We start from the raw sequence: 12,398 nt of genomic DNA, 5'->3' as shown, positions 1-12,398 counted from the left end.
ATTTTGGAAATTGAAATTGGACAGGTTGGAGCTGAGACTGTGTCCACTTACATTCTCTTGTGGAACACAGAATGGCATGCTTGTAATTTTGGCTGTGATGGTTACTGGAAGGTCTCTGCACAGATAGGCTAGCTTTCTGCCAGCAGCAAGAGGGCCTAGGACTGACAATCAGCTCCCTTGATATCTGCTGTTGAACAGTGGGAAGGGCTGGAGCTGAGACTGGGATTCTCTGTTTCTGAATAAAGTCGTGTGCTCTAGAGATTCTAATGCCCCAGTGATTTCCATTAGATATATCAGAAGTGATCTTCCTTCCAGGGGTACCAAGGCTTATTATATAAACGACTTGCCCACTGTGTCCAGGTAGGGCCAGAAACTTCATCCTTCACTACTAAATTGCCTCTGCTTTTCAGCCTGGGGATGGGTGGAGCACACAGGGCTAGGATGGTCAAAAGTATGGCAGCTGGGATTGGGTGGGGTCACATGACCCTTCTGTGGATAATCACCAAGCTGCCTCTTTGTCACAGCCTTGGAATTTTGCAGAGAAAATCACTGTGGGATTTGGCAGTTAGTCAGTGATTTGAGCCTGGCAGACCCATCAACCATGGTTCGTTGCTGCAGAATGATGCTGTTGCTTCCTTTCTCTGACAGTGCACCTCTGCTGGCTGGAATGCAAAGCCACTGGTAAGATTACTGTTATGATCCCTGTAAGCCCCATCCATGTACTTTGTTTCTAACTGACCCCAGTTGTCTGATACCCGCAATGTTTCCCACAGGGTAAGACTAGAGAGAACATCACATGAAGAACTGTAAAATGGAAAAGAAAAGGCTGAATGTACACCTTCAACTCTCTCCTCCCTGAAGAAACTGTGAGTCCAGGGAAATTTTTTGTATGCAACACTATGCTGGCTTGGAGAGGAGAAAAGTATCACATTAAAACTGTTATTTTATCCTATTTGTGTGGCTATTCTTAGTTCTACAGTTGAAGAAGGTGTCTCAGATTCAATCGCAAGTTATGGAATCATTCACTAAGGTGTCCTTACCTAAGGAGAGTTGTGAGTTAAGGTTTTTGTTTTTCAGAGAGGGAGGGAGTTAGTAGAATCACAGAATGCCTATTGTGTCACATCAGACCCCAGAAACAGGCAAGTTGAAAGACTGTTCCAGGCTGAGCACAGTGGCTCACACATGTAACCCCAGAACTTTGGGAAGCTGAGGTGAGCATATCACGAGGTCAGGAGGTGAAGACCATCCTGCCTAACCGGGTGAAATCCCCTGTCTACTAAACATACACACACACACACACACACACACACACACACACACACACACACACACACACAAATAGCCAGGCCTGGTGGCATGTGCCTGTAGTACCAGCTACTTGGAATGTTGAGGCAGGAGTATCTCTTGAACCCAGGAGATAGAGGTCAAAGTGAGCTGACATCACGCCACTGCACTCCAACCTGGGTAACAAAGTGAGTCTCAATCTCAAAAAAAAAAAAAAAAAAATAGCGATCCTAAGGGAGGAGGAGTTTAAAAGGTTGGGGTGCTTCCATGGAGAAGCCGAAAGCTAGAGCAAGCCAAGGGTTGGATTTAAGGAAGAGCTCACGGGACCATTGAAAACCACCTCTTTGTCCTCTATGGAATGAAGGAAATAGTGAATTCTGAGCTCCACTCCTTACTGACATAGGCAAGTTATCAACCAGAGATACATGTCTTAATCTGTTTGTGTTCCTAAAAAAGACTATGAGACTGGGAAATTTATAAAGAAAAGAACTTTCATTGGATCCTGGTTCTGCAGGCTGTAAAAGATGTGTGGTGCCAGCATCTGCATCTGGTGAGAGCCTCACCAGGCTTCCACTCAGGATGGAACAGAAAAGGAAAACAGTCACGTCATGTGTGGAGAGAAGAGAAGGGGAGAGAGAGAAGAGGAGAAGGTATAAGGCTCTTTTCAACAAACTACTTGGATGTGATCTAGACTGTGGCAATAATACGGTGGAAAACTCACTTATTAACCATTGCAAGGCAGCCAGGCCATTTGTGAGGGATCCATCCCCATGACCCAAACAAACACCTCCCACTAGGTGTCATTTACAGTGTGGAGGACCATATTTCAACCTGAGACCTGGAGGAAAAAATGTCCAAACTACATCAATAGGCAAGTTTAAAAATCATGCAGAGTTATTGTAAAACAATCCTTTTTCCTCTTTAGAATCCTGGAACTACAAAATGCTGGGATTCATTACCTTCCAGAGATTGGTAAGTTAGTGTGCAAACTCTTAGGCAGCATACCTGAGAAGTCAAGGCCATAGTTGAGTAGTTCGACTTCTTGGAAGGAAAATTTAGAAGCTCAGTATATTGCTAGAGTGAGTGATGATGAAGACTGATGAGAAATGCCTATGTGCCTGCTCTCAGAGGACCTTGACAGATCCAAAAGTCAAAATTAGAAACAAGATACCTGGGCAAAAGCTATAAAAGTCAAGATAAGGCTGGGTGCAGGCTCACGCCTGTAATCCCAGCTCTTTGGCAGGATGAGGAAGGTGGATGAGCTGAGGTCAGGAGTTTGAGACCAGCCTGACCAACATTGTGAAAACTTGTCTCTACTAAGAAATACAAAAGTTAGCCTGGCATGGTCACAGATGCCAGGAGGCTGAGACAGGGGAATATCCGTTACTCAGGAGGCTGAGACAGGGGAACCACTTGAGCCTGGGAGGCAGAGTTTTCAGTGAGCCGAGATCATGCTATTGCACTCCAGCCTGTGCAGCAGAGCAAGACTCCATCTCAAAATAAAAAAGAAGAAAAAAAGTCAAGACGTTAGATGTACAATCTAAGATCTTCGAGGAACAAGGTGGGAGCTGAGCTTTCTTGACTGCTTAAGATTCAGTAAACCAGGAGGAAACAGTTTTAGAAGTGCTTGAATGTCTACTTAAATCCCTCTTTTATCTTGGAGGTCCTAGGAGAGCTTTGAATGCCAATCTGTGCTAGAATCCAGAGATAGGCAATCATTTCGTTAAGAAGCAGCTGTTAACAGTTGGGGCATTACGTATGTGGCTTAACACTTCAGTCCTCTTAGAGAAGCTGTGAAATAACAGTTCTCTATTGACTCTAGGGTCATGTGTCAGCCACAAATTCTAGAACAAGATCATGATTCAGTTTTTCTTACTTCTTTTTAAGTGAGTATTTTCATAATCCTATGTGCAAGAGTATCTCAACTAGTTTCTGAGTTTATCTCATAGGGAATTGATGTGGGTGTGGCTTTTTATTTGTTGCGTTTGTGGATGGAGGAACAAATTAGAGCCTCCTATTTTATCACCTTGTTGGAGATACCCTTTTAATTTTTTACTTATTTAAAAAAATTTGTACATAACAGTTGTAGATACTTTTGGCATACATGCGATATTTTGATACAAGCAATGTGTACTGGTAAGGAAGGGATCAAAGAGGGAATGGGGGTGGGTTCAATTATAGTTGCTTAGAAGGAATAAGATCTAGTGTTCAGTAGCACAAGATGAGTACATTTAATAATGGTTTATTATATATCTCAAAAGAATTAATAGAGTGAAGGTGGAATGTCTCCCAGATTAGAGTGCATGGCACAATATCGGCTCAATGCAGCCTCAGCCTTCCAGGTTTACACGATTCTCCTGCCTGAGCCTCCCAATTAATTGTAACACACTACAGGCGTGTGCCACCACACCGGGCTAATTTTTATATTTTTGCTAGAGAAGGGATTTCATGGTGTTGGCCAGCCTGGTTTTCAACTCCTGACCTAAAGGTATCTGCAAGCCTCAGCTTCCCAAGTGTTGGAATTAAAGACCTGAGTCATCACACCTGGACAATAAGATACACAAGACTAGGGAGTTGTATCTTTTCACTTCACCCTCACAATCCTATGTTATAGGTGAATGAAAACACAACTTCATAACATGAATAATTCACTTAAAAATCGAAGTTGGTAACTTCTCCCTTTAAAATTATTTGCACCCTTACCCTATAAAAAGTGATGATCTTGTAAAATTTTCTCAAGAAAATACTCCTTCCTTGCAGATTAGTCTGTTAATTGTAAAAATTATGGACTGCAAAACTTCAGGAACTTCATGTGTTTCATTTCTTTAGGTGTATAATCAGGAAAAGTAATTGGTTTAGTTATTTAGGTCCAAATCTTTTTATTTTTAACATTCGATGATTTCTTAAACCTTTAAGCAATCCCATCTGAAACTTTATGCAGTTATGTTTTATACACTTCATTGTCCCAAAAGTGTGAGGTTTAAAGCATTTCCATTCATATCATCAATTAAATCTGATAGGCTGAGAGTGGTGGCTCATGCCTGTAATTTTAGGATTACACTTTGGGAGTCCAAGGAGGATGGATCAGGATTTTAAAGAGTGGCCTGGCAAACATGGTGAAATGCATTCTGTACTAAAAATACGAAAAATTAGCCAGCTGTGGTGCATACTTATCTAATACCAGTTACTCAGGATGCTGAGGCAGAAGAAGAGCTTGACCCAGAAGGCGGAGTTTGCAGTAAGCCAAGACGGAGCCACTGCATCCCAGCTTGGGCGACAAAGCTACGTTTCATCTCAAAAAAAAAAAAAAAAAACTGATAAAATCCCAACCATTCTAAATTATTCCTATTTGTAAGAACTTATTACTAAACTGTTATAACAACCACTGCCAAAACTTTCAAGAAAAAATTATCATGAGTACCACCCAAGACAAAACACCTACTTTCCACTATTTAAACTACGAACATTTAATTTCATTATGCTATGCACTTCAGAAACTTAGCTAGTTCAGTTTTGATTTAGGTAAAAAAAAAAAAAAAACAAAAAAGGTTTCATTATCATATCCTCTTTCAGTCACAGAACGCTTCAAGTAGAATGTTCCAGATGTTTTAAACTTTAGTATCAACCACATCTATTTATTTCCTTTGACCTGTACTATTCCTCTAAAAGATAAACGTTTTATGGTGAGGCAGACAGTTTTGTAGTCTTTCTGAAGGCTTCTCAAACATTTTAAGCTTGTAAGTTTTTAAAGAGAAACAGCCTAATTAGAAAACTTGCGCCTCTTGCAAGGGAGATGTAACATATGCCTAATTTTGTATCTATTTATGTTCAAAGAAACAAAGGAAAATGTTCAGCAAACAACAGAATTTACTCTCCTATTGAATTTGCTTTTAAGCATGTGCAGCTAACCAATAACATCAGGAATTTTCTATTACTGTAAAATTTTATTCTGAACATTTTAATGTAGATATTACTTCTAAACAGATAGTTTTCAAATAGCATTAACAAGTATGAAATTACTTTGAAGAAAATTCCTTTTCCTTTGAATACCTCAAAACCTTCATGGAGGAAGTTAGTATCTACCTGTCTCCACAAAGCCCATATGCTTCTTTTAGTAATATGCAGGTAACAATGCAGAAATAACATTTCAATTTTCGATTTGCAAACAAGGTTTGGTATGCAATAACTATTATTTGGAATACTTGCTTTAATATCTGCTTCAGTCTCCTTTTCAGATCGACTTTCCCGACCATCTACTGTAGATGCCACATAACTTCACTTACCATATGCTTCACGACGAGCAGGGTGAACCCTACCCAGAGAAGGTGGATTCCTTTGGTCTTTTCTGCCAGTGTGCTCATGACCACAAAAGCAAAAATCACCGCAGCTTCTTGAGTGACTTTCTTGACTTCTGCCATATCTATCTCGTGTATTGTTATAATCAGAGTGGCTGCTTCCACCATAAGACATCCGAGGCCCTCTTGCAGGTGGTGCACCATGAGAGGTCCCTGCAGGGTTGATAAAATAATATGTTGGACTATATTTAAACACTTTTACTGCCACCACTAAAGGATGAATTAGTTAAAGTGCTATTTGGAAATATCTGCTTTCCTCTGCCCTTGTTGACAGGATAGATATTAATTAAGCCTGCATTGGTCAGAAGGTTTTATTTAAAAGAAGTGTAGGAGTAGTATTTTGAAGCTTAACAAATTTAATTCTGAAGTAAACGTTGAGTCACTTTTTCTGCACATGAAGTTCTCTCCTTCATATCGTTCCCTACGTTTTATACTGTTAGACTACTCAATATTTAAATATGTTATATTGTCCTTTATAATTTTCCTGAGAATTTCATTAAAATAATGATCTGGACTATTACATAAAATTCTTTAATTTAAAAATCCATCCTGGACTCTTACCATATCCCTGAAATTCATTTTTGTAAGAACTTCCACTTGCACAATCAGAATGATCTCTACCACAGGTTTTGTCGTAGCCACCACTATCACTAAATTGAAAAAAATTTTTTTAATGTCAGAATAAACAATTTAAGAAATCTATTTGATAAATCCAGATAATGTTATAGTACCTATATCCTCTAGAGGAATGTTCATCCCGACTAGATTGACCATTATCATGGTATGCATAGCCTCTAGATGGTGGAGCATAATCCCTGGTTTCTTGGGAGCTTGGATGATTTCTGTGTGAGTAAGTTTAAGCAACAAATTTTAAATTTTCAACTTCTACTATCCAACATATAACTAAATTACAACTTAAACACAATTAAATTGCCAAACATCTAAAAAGATATTTCTCCAAATAAAATAGGCAAATGCCCAAAAACACATGGAACAGATACTAATAATCAGTGATTCATAAAATGCATTTCAAATCCAAAATGAGATTCCAGACTTCACACACACACACTAGAATGGCATTACATTTTAAAAAGCAGGAAGTAGCAAGTGTTTGAGAGTATGTAGATAAATTGGAACCCTAATACAATGTTAGCTGGAATGAATAACTTAAGAAATCTTTTTGACAAGTCCAGAAAAAGTTATAGTACCTATATCCTCTAGAGTGATGTTCATCCCGACTAGAATGACCATAATCATGATATGCATAGTCTCTAGATGGTGGAGCATAATCCCTAGTTCTCAGGAGCTTGGATGATTTCTGCGTGCATAAGTTTAAGCAACACATTTTAAATTTTCAACTTCTAGTATCCAAAACGTAACTAAGTTACAACTTAAACAAAATTAAAAGGTCCAAAACCTAAATGGATATTTCTTCAAATAAAATAGGCAAATGCCCAAAAAGCACATGAACAGATACTCACAATCAGTGATTCAGAAAATGCACTTCAAATCCAAAATGAGATACCATAATTCACACACACACACACACACACACACACACACACTGGAATGGCAATAAAAGCAGGAAATAGCAAGTGTTTGACAGGATGCAGATAAATTGGAACCCTGATACAATGCTAGTTGGAATGGAAAATGATGCAGCTACTATGGAGAAATGTAGTGGTTCCTCAAGAAAACAATATAATTATCATACTACCAAGCAATTCCACTCATATACACCCAGAATTGAATACGTGTACTCAAACAAATATGCGTGCATAGAAATACTGCGGTGGAAACAACCCAAATAAAATAATGAGTTAACAGCTTGTGGAAGGAGTGAAGTGCTATGATGTAAATGAACCTTCAGGACATCATGGAAAAGGAAAGGAGAGAGATACAAAAAGTCGTGTAGTGTTTGAGCCCATTAACATTAAATGTCCACAACAGTAAGTTCAGAGGCAGAACACTGACTGGTGTTTGCTAGCAGCTGAGGGAAGGGAGAAAATGGAAGGAACTGCTTAACTGGTAGTTGGAGTTTTATTTTGGCGTCATGAAAATGTTTTGGAACTCGATGGAGGTAGTTGTTGCATGACATAGAATGTATTAAATGTCACTTAACTGTTTACCTTATAATAATTAATTTTGTTATGTTTATTTCATCATCAAAACAAAAATAATCAACTTTTTAAAATTTTTTCCTTTACCCATCCTTAGCTGCATAACCGTCATCTCTTAGAGACATATGGTCATTTCTCCAGGAAGAGATTGGCTCTCTGAGTGGAGGACCTCCCTAATTCCCTCTTCCATATGATACGGGACCTTTAACATTAAAATGTTGGAACATTATGTAAAGAACACCTAATCTGAAACACTATTTTCTCTTCTCTCAAACAACTTTTAAAAATTATTTCTTCTATGACTCCATTCTTTGTTTCCTAAATTACTAGACAGTCATGACACTGTGAATATTTCTTATGGCTTTGGATAATCCCATGGCTCCCACAAGGCCAGTTCTTCTAACGAAGCTGAAGGCAAACATTAATTCTTAGGTAAAAGTTCATTTGTAATGGTTAAGAACTACTTAGTTACTATTTTCCTTTTCATATGAATTACTGATGACTACAAATGACATAGGGAAAACATGTAAAACCACCAAATCTTCACAATTTTAAAGTTTACATACATTGTCCTTTCTCAGCTGAGGAAGGTAAATTTTCCCACATAGTTCAATCTACCTCACAAACACAAATACTGCTACCTTTGAACGACTGCATGCTAAACTTTTACATGAAAGTTCTCCTTTCTCTCTAAGTGGTTGGCTCTATCTTAAATGTTGACAAATTAAAATGTACTGGTGAAAACTTTCTAATGATAGCCAAGATTTACTTTTACTGCAATAAACAACACTATTAAAGGGGTCATTACAACATCGTTGCTGTTTCAAAATAGAAAAAATTATCCTTTAATATACTCTTCACAGTGCTATTCCTTAAAGGTCAGCCTTTCACCTATGATATGTTCACTAGCTAATTTTCCAATGGAAATGTGTTGGCTTGGGTATCCTGAAGTCAATAAATACCTGACTTCACCAATACTCTACTTATGAAATGTAAAATTGAAAATGTCAGTTTTTAATTTCCTCCATATTAGGATGGAGGACTAAGTAAGAATTTTAATTTGTTCTGCTTACTTTCTTTGCTGAAAACTTCTGTTTCTTGTCTTGCTTTCTTCTGTTCAGTCTGCAATCTTACAATTGTCCTTCTCAAAAATATTACTTCTATTCAATCCTACTGCTCATATCATGTTGCTTAGTACTAAATTCTCTCCTCAAATAATTTCCAACCTTACACTAAGGATATTGTGTTAATGTTTAAACATCCTAGAACAATCTTAATTATTGATTTACAGTTCAGCTAGTAACTCGATTTAAAAATTACATGGATTCTGTTATTTGGGGGAAGATCTTAAATCCCTTACAAGACCTCTTGCAGCCACGTCGCCCATTGTTTCTACCTTGAAACTTCTTTTTTTATTTCTGGGCCCAAAATATTTGCCCAGATTTGCTCATGGCTGCTTCCTCCCCAGTGTTCCAAAGTCATCCAAAATTCCTTAAACTCTTTATTCACCTTGAAAATCTAAGAACCTCCTTTATTGGCCTTCTCAACATTTATGTGCACATAACATTCGTATTTATTTTTACACAACAAAATATGTGAGATTAAGTAGTTTAGAAATAACATTGGCTGGGTGTGGTGTCTCACACCAGTAATCCCAACACTTTGGGAGGCCGAGGCAGGTGGTTCATGAGAGGAAGAGATAGAGACCATCCTGGCCAACAGGGTGAAACCCTCTCTCGCTCAAAGTAGCAAAATTAGGTGGGCATGGTGGCGTGGCCTGTAGGCAGGAGAATCAGTTGAACCCAGGAGGCAGAGGTTGCAGTGAGCCAAGATCGACCCACTGCAATCCAGCCTGTTGACACAGTGAGACTCCGTCTTAAAAAACAAACAGACAAAAACTCTACACAAATTACCTGCTCTTTTGCTTGAAAACTAGGGGGAAAAAGGAAATTATCATAGATTACTATACAGAAGTCAAAATTATCTCCAGAGTTACCACAAAGCCATGAACCAAAAGCTACTCTTGGTTTCTACCACAGCTTGAAATACTAATTTATAAGAGTGAATAAAAATGTGCTTTCTGCTATGTGCCAGGAAATGTGCTAGATGTAACAGAAATAAAAGCAACTAGGAAGACTTAAATATGCACTATATACAATTTCACAATCAATAGATTCATACATGGTACAGCAAGTACAAAATACCTACAATACGCAATGAGGAAGAAAATATGAAATCTAAGTGGTTTTTGAAACATAAATTGATATTTTTGAGACACACACGGGGAAGGATAATTCTTAAGAAGTCCAAAAAAGCATTTTGGGGATAGCATAAAGAGGAACAGAGGCTAAAAACAGATTGAGATAATGTTATTTATCATTTTTTTTAATTTGCTATATTTTTTTGCTATAGAGTCTTGCTCTGTTGCCAGCCTGAAGGGCAGTGGCATGATCTCAGCTCACTACAACCTCCGCCTCACAGGTTCAACTGATTCCCCTGCCTCGGCCTACCAAGTAGCTGCAGCTACAGGCACACACCACCACTCCCGGTGGATTTTTTGTATTTTAGTAGAGGCAGGGTTTCACCATGTTGGCCATGATGGTTTCATTCTCCTGACATCATGATATGCCTGCCTTGGCCTCCCAAAGTGCTGGGATTACAGGCTTTAATAAAAAGTGCACATAAATACAATGGCGCCTTAGCACCATCTCCCACAACTTGCCCAAATTTCAGACATGTCCGACAGTTAAAGGTAGAATCCTCAAGAAAAATCAATGAGTTTAACAAAAATGAATTTCTTAAAAGGACTAATATCACACTGCTCCCACCAAGCCCAGCCTGATTAGGATCATGTTATAAAGCAAAAAAGTTCTGAAGGGCCCAGAATGGAATGAACTTGACACAATGTAAAGGAATTCAACAGTTAACAGAATTACATAAAAGTTTAAAGCTTTAGTAAATACACAATCCATAGATTTAAGACTCAATAGGACAACAGACCAATGTTTGGATCAAAACAAATACTCAAACACACTGGGGAAATGAGTAATTAGGTATTCATGTTACATACATCACTCTGGTGACAGGAAAAAAACGTCCTCAGGAGAAAAGAGCAAGGATGGGGAAAAAATGCCAGTTACTTCTTGTGTTATCCAACTTCAATGTTCTCCTATTTTTTTCTATTTTCAAGTACTTAACACTTCCTTAAATGTAAAGGTCTTATTTAAACCCACTTTCTCAAAAATATATTTTCAGAAAATGGGAGAGAATCTTTCCTTCTTGTGAGTCTGTCTAGATGTCTATCCACAGTTTGTCTGTGCTCTAGAAGTATTTCCATGAATTGGAAGTAATTGCGTTAATGGCATGTAATAAAGGTTGACTTATTCCTTTCATGTACATGAGGGTCCCTTATAAGTTTTAAAGCTCTTCAAAACCTTTGAAGATCTATTTACACTCATATTGAAATACAAACATAGAAAAAGGTTACCATATATTAATTTATATAAGGTTAATTCCAATACCCTTCCAACTACAGTTGAATGTATATGGCACAAAGAAGAGGATGTCTTCATATGGCATTCTACTATCTTCAAAAGTTACGTAATTCTAAAAAGACCTAGAAATACTGTTAACTGAAGAAGAGAGTTAGAATATTATTAATGAGGGACTCTACCTCTCCATTCATATCTTTGGCAGTATTCTTAGCATCTGCAGGGTTCTCAAAAGTAATAAATGCAAAGCCTCTGGATTTGCTGGTTCGATCCTTTATCAAAAGAACTAAAATATATGAAAACATTTTACATTGATATAATGGACTCGTCAAGGTACTAACCATCTAAAAGTTACATCAAATCAAAAATAATTGCATTTCCCATCACTAGTATTATACTTGATACTGGTCACCCCTATAGTCAGCCTATTTTGTTCCAGTTTGTTCCCTAACTCCACAACACGTTTAGTTTTCCTTATTTTCGTTTCTAAGTAGTAGGTGATCCTTACCACAGATCCTTAACCTGCTACTATGAGAATTTTCCAAATATCAAATAGATAACTTCAAAATAAGAGTTTAAAAACAATAAGGCATTTTAATGTAGGTATACAATGAACTTTGAAAAAACATGTTTTTTCAAAACATATATATAACAGACATATTTTAAATATACATATTGAAATATACATATGAAAATACACACACACACACACACACACACACACGCACACACGGTTTTAAGGGTTACCTTCTGATATGGGACCATGTTTCTCAAATACTGCTTTAAGCATCTTTTCATTGGTTTCCCTATTGAGGCCACCAATGAAAAGCTTGCCCGGATGATCTGCTTCTACCATTGTGCTGCAAATGGTCAAAGAAAAATCTATATTTAGATAAAAATAAATAAGCTAAAAAGATAAAATTTTATTACGTACCGTGTTGAAAACTCAAGTGAAATTCCCTTTCAGAGCCTGACATCTTTTTTAGTACTTCTTACTTTAAATACAAAAATCAATTCAAGATGGATTAAAGACTTAAACGTTAGACCTAAAACCATAAAAACCCTAGAAGAAAACCTAGGCAATACCATTCAGGACATAGGCATGGGCAAGGACTTCATGTCTAAAACACCAAAAGCAATGGCAACAC

The 12,398-nt window shown here is 37.6% G+C and overlaps 1 pseudogene; it reads right to left on the bottom strand.

Annotated features, from left to right (window-relative positions):
- LOC134729856 (RNA-binding motif protein, Y chromosome, family 1 member B-like) overlaps positions 1–12,106 on the bottom strand; it is a 314,139-nt pseudogene extending 302,033 nt beyond the window's left edge.
- Between the last annotated feature and the right edge of the window lie 292 nt (positions 12,107–12,398).

Source organism: Pan paniscus, chromosome Y, assembly GCF_029289425.2.
Source record: "Pan paniscus chromosome Y, NHGRI_mPanPan1-v2.0_pri, whole genome shotgun sequence".
Lineage (NCBI taxonomy): Eukaryota > Metazoa > Chordata > Mammalia > Primates > Hominidae > Pan > Pan paniscus.
This window is presented reverse-complemented; position numbering and strand designations above follow the sequence as displayed.